The sequence below is a fragment of the Protobothrops mucrosquamatus genome, unplaced genomic scaffold (genome assembly GCF_001527695.2).
Source record: "Protobothrops mucrosquamatus isolate PMUCROS unplaced genomic scaffold, P.Mucros_1.0 scaffold534, whole genome shotgun sequence".
NCBI lineage: Eukaryota > Metazoa > Chordata > Lepidosauria > Squamata > Viperidae > Protobothrops > Protobothrops mucrosquamatus.
The window spans coordinates 68335-73215 of NW_015386841.1; positions in this window are offsets into that span (position 1 = coordinate 68335).

Below are 4881 nucleotides of genomic sequence, written 5' to 3' on the forward strand. Positions count from 1 at the left end.
GCTTTATCACTATTGCAAAATGTCAGATGGTGATAATTATTACAAAACTTGTAATAATTGTAAAACTTTTAAAGATTTTTTGGGAGGGCAAATCAATTTTAATTTTATTTTGTTTCTACTTTATTTTTTAAGGGATTATACATGTTTCTTTTTTTGGGGATAGTAGAACTGCCAGAAGATATAAAATATATGTATAGGGTTATTCTGTTCTATTAATCATCTAAGCTATTACTTTTCTTTACTCTGGTGAATGAGTCCAATTTGTATGAAAATAGCATATATTGGAGATGTTCTTTGATAAGTTGCATCTACAGCATTTAAGACAAAGACAAAGTTTAGAACTTATAAAGAATGGGGAAAATTTCTCCAGTTAATTGAAAACAGTTAATGATTTGCTCTTTTTATGTCAGTCCCAAACTGCTTTGTCTAGAAATAAAAATGAGTCTTTTGGAGCAATTATTCCATATTGAAAGTTTCCTTTTTCTCTCGGGTATGTTTGCATTCACCAGTAAAGCTTCAGAAATAGTCCCCAGGGAAATTTATTTCTAATTCCATATTGAAGAATGTATAATAGTAAAATAAACTTTATGAGTCTGGAGCAAGCACTGTGTCTGTGTCTCTCTGTGTGGTACCAGAGGTGGAAGGAGCATCTGGGACTGTAACTCCTAAGCTGGGAGAGTGGCTCCAATAGATTCCAGGAAAAGCATCAGAGCTCTCTGTCCAGTGCTCTTCAACATCTTCATCATCTTCATCTTCATCATTTGGGGATAGATGGGGAACTCATCAAATTTGCAGATGACACTAAGCTGTCAGGAATAGCCAACACTCCAGAAGATAGACTTAAGATATAGAAGGATCTTGACAGACTTGAACATTGGGCACTATCTAACAAAATGAAATTCAATGGTGAAAAAAGTAAGGTTCTACATTTAGGTAAGAAAACCCAAATGCACAGGTATAGTATAGGTGGTACCTTGCTCAATAGTAGTAACTGTGAGAGGGATCTTGGAGTCCTAGTGGACAATCACTTAAATAAGAGCCAGCAGTATGCTGCTCTTGCCAAAAAAGCCAACACAGTGTTAGGCTGCATTAACAGAGAGATAGAATCAAGAACACATGCAATGTTAATATCACTTTACAATGTCTTAGTAAGGCTACACTTGGAATACTGCATCCAGTTTTGGTCACCACGATGTAAAAAAGATATTGAGACTCTAGAAAGAGTACAGAGAAGAGAAACAAAGATGATCAGGGGATTGGAGGCTAAAACATATAAGGAACGGTTGCTGGAATTGGGTATGTCTAGTTTAATGAAGAGAAAGACGAGGGGTGACATGATAGCAGTGTTCCAATATATCAGGGGCTGAAACAAAGAAGAGGGAGTCAAGCTATTCTCCAAAGTACCTGAAGTCAGGACAAGAAACAATGGATGGAAACTGATCAAAGAAAGAAGCAACCTAGAACTAAGAAGAAATTTCCTGACAGTTAGAACTATTAATCAGTGGAACAACCTGTCTCCAGAAGTTGTGAATGCTCCAACACTGGAAGTTTTAAGAAGAGACTGGACAGCCATTTGTCTGAAATGGTATAGGGTTTCCTGCCTGATCAGGGGATTGTTATAGTTTATAACTCATAGAACTTTTTTGAAAATTCTAGAGTAATATCAAATTAATAAGCCTTTTGTTGAGGTTGCCAGATAGCCATAAAACACGAATAGTAATTATTAAGAAGAATTATTAAGAAAGTTTGTCATTTGTCAACAAATTATTAAAATTCAGCTTTTCTAAACAATTATGAGAAAACGTCTGCCAACAGCTAATTTATGTAATACTTAGAATTAACATGAAAGGATTATCATATTACATAAAGTATCTATAATTTATAATTAAGCAATGCAGTGAATTGTGGAAACCATTCACTGAATTCTAAGAATAAAACTGCAAGTTGTTCAGGTTTTGCAATAAGGCCCTCTTCTAGTATCAAATAGCTATAATTATGAACCCACATTCTGCTCTCATTTTAGAAAACATAATTTAAATTCCTAATAATAAGGTAAAAGTTATTGTGTATGCTTAAACAACAGCACTGCAAGCACACCAAGCATTAGTGCCAAAAGTACTAAAAGCATCATGTGATAAATTCTCAACCATGATATTTTTGTTAAGCCTGCAAAAGTACTGTACTTACAAGCAGTGAGAAGTTTCAGGGTGCCACCAGTGAAGGACATTAATGGATACAGTTAATTTACAAAACTATACATGTATATGTATTTGAGTTTAAAATGAAGGTGCAGAATATTGATAATCTCAAAAGCATAGGCTTAGGTCCAGCATATATTGTCTCTTTCATACACCTCTTCTGAATATAATCATTCATTAAACACTTTTCAACATCATATAAAAAGCTGGAATGCTACCAACCAGCATCTGACTTTTATAAGGCTTAAATATAAGTATGTGCAAAATATACCTTGCATGAATTGCTCTGCAAAAGGAATAACTGTTTTTAAGTCAATGCCTGAACCAAACCACATTTTAGGTATTTTGGTCAATGAACAGGATGAAACAGGACTGTCCTGATCTGGCCAGATGTGATTTAGTTGATGATAAGAGACAACAATGTGAAGTCATTTATAAAATTGGAAGGGTAGGTGGGTAGGCTAGTAAAATACACTGTGATGAGACATTAGTGATAAGAGAAGCAATAGTTAAAGGAAAAAAGAGAAGATGATGAGAAGATTGGAAGAAAATGGGGGCAGCCACTGGTAGTAGCTGGAGGGTAGGAAATCAAATCCTGGGAAGACTAGGGATAGGTAGGATATACCACTCTCAAATCTTGGTTGAAAATACAGAAGAAATCATGAAATGGCTGATGTAAAATGAAAAGAGAAAGATGATTCATCATACCATATCTTACTCTGTTTCAGCATTCCAGGTTTGGCTTCTACCAGACCATGGCTGATCTGAAATGATTAAAACAGACCCACCAAACTGCAATAGTTTATTCTAGTTTCACCCCCATTTTATGCAAGGCCCCATTTAAAAGAGATCACCTTATGACACTAATATTAATATCCCTGCTCACTTAAAAGTTATATTTAAGAATTATTGTGCTATTCATACTGATGAATTGCAGATTGGTAATGGAATGTCTCATAAGGTTATAGACAATGATCAGAAGTGATACTCTACAAAGTGAAACATTATTTAGAAGTGCTAAATCAGCAAAATCCTTTGGATGGATATTCCTGGCTGTTTGCACATGCATGTGCATGATCAATTATTTGATTGGCGATCCAAGCAAAAGTCCCTTTTGTATATATATGCAAAACCTTCAAAACAGCTGCAGAAGACATAACATGCCTGTTTTGAATGTTTCTGCCATCTTAAGCCTAAAATGTAATTAGTCTACACTTGCAACCCAACTGCACTGATAGGCTGTCATATGATGCATTGCACTGGCATTGATCTCATTGATTTTTATCCAGTGATTATAGTGCCATGATGCCTTCCCTACTGTAGTATAGCCCTCAATACAACAGTTTCAATTACTTTCTACTTTCTCAACTCTCTATCATTTTATTTTCTAAAAAAAAAAAAAGGTTGCTAGATTTTCTAGATTTCTAAGTCAAATATGATGAAAAAAATACCTTGGACAAAGCCAACCAAGGATCAGCAGGGTGAATCAGAATCAGACTGCTCACCTGACAACATTTTATTCTATGTTTCATTGGCATGTTACAAGTTCCAAGACTCTTATTTTTAAGTCTGTAATCTCATACAGACTTAAGGGAGAGCAAGTTTGGTATAAGGGTTATGGCATCAGACTAAAAATTAGAGGACTGTGAATTGTAGTCCAGTCTTAGGTCAAAGCCAGCTGGGTGACCTTGTGCCAGTCACTAGGAAGGAGGCAATGAGAAACCACTTCTGACAACCTTGCCAAGAAAATTTGCAATGTAGTCTCCAAGAATTAGACATGATTGAACAGGAAGAAAAAGAATCTGATACACATACACACACACACACACACACACACAAACATACACATACAAGGTTGCCAAGAAGTTTAGAAGAAAGCTAAATAAAGATAGACACATTGATGTCTTTCAGACCAGTTAATCTGGAATCTATCATCTGAGCATATTTCATAAAACATCTTGAAATTCTGAGAGCTTTAATCCAATGTATCTGAATGGAAGCAGATTGTGAAATGCTCATGTATATAGCAATATTTTTTTAACTTTGCATTGTCTAATAGAAATACTATATCAGTAATATACAAAACCTGTCTTTCTTTAAATATTGGCAAGTTTATTTGCTTACACAAATCAGTTAATCATTCTTCCATTGCTATTTCAGGCTCCTCTATACAGTTCCTGAGGAATAAACTCTATTAAACAGAGATTGCTTTTGCATGATTATGCACAGCCTTTCACTGTTTCTCACATTCATTTTGTTTGTTAGTGCTTTCACTGGGAGACCATCCATAGCTTATCAATAGACTGTGATAGATCAGCTTTGCAATTTAAATACCCAACCAGCAGATGTTTAATATCTTGCAACACATACTAACGATGAAGTCCAAAATAATAGCCTTTGAATTCATTCTAATACACATGCATATTTTAAATAAATATGGTTTGTCTCTTAAACCAGGGGTAGGCAACCCAAAACACTCAAAGAGCCACTTCGACCCATTTCCCACAGAAAACAAAACACTGGGAGCCGCAAAACCCTTTTGATATCTAAAAGGAAGATAACACTACATATATCCTTTTTTACCTTTTATATATATTTTACCTTTTATGATAGATATATATATATCATAAAGGTAAAAAAAGGATATATGCAGTGTTATCTTCATTTTAGATGTCAAAACGGT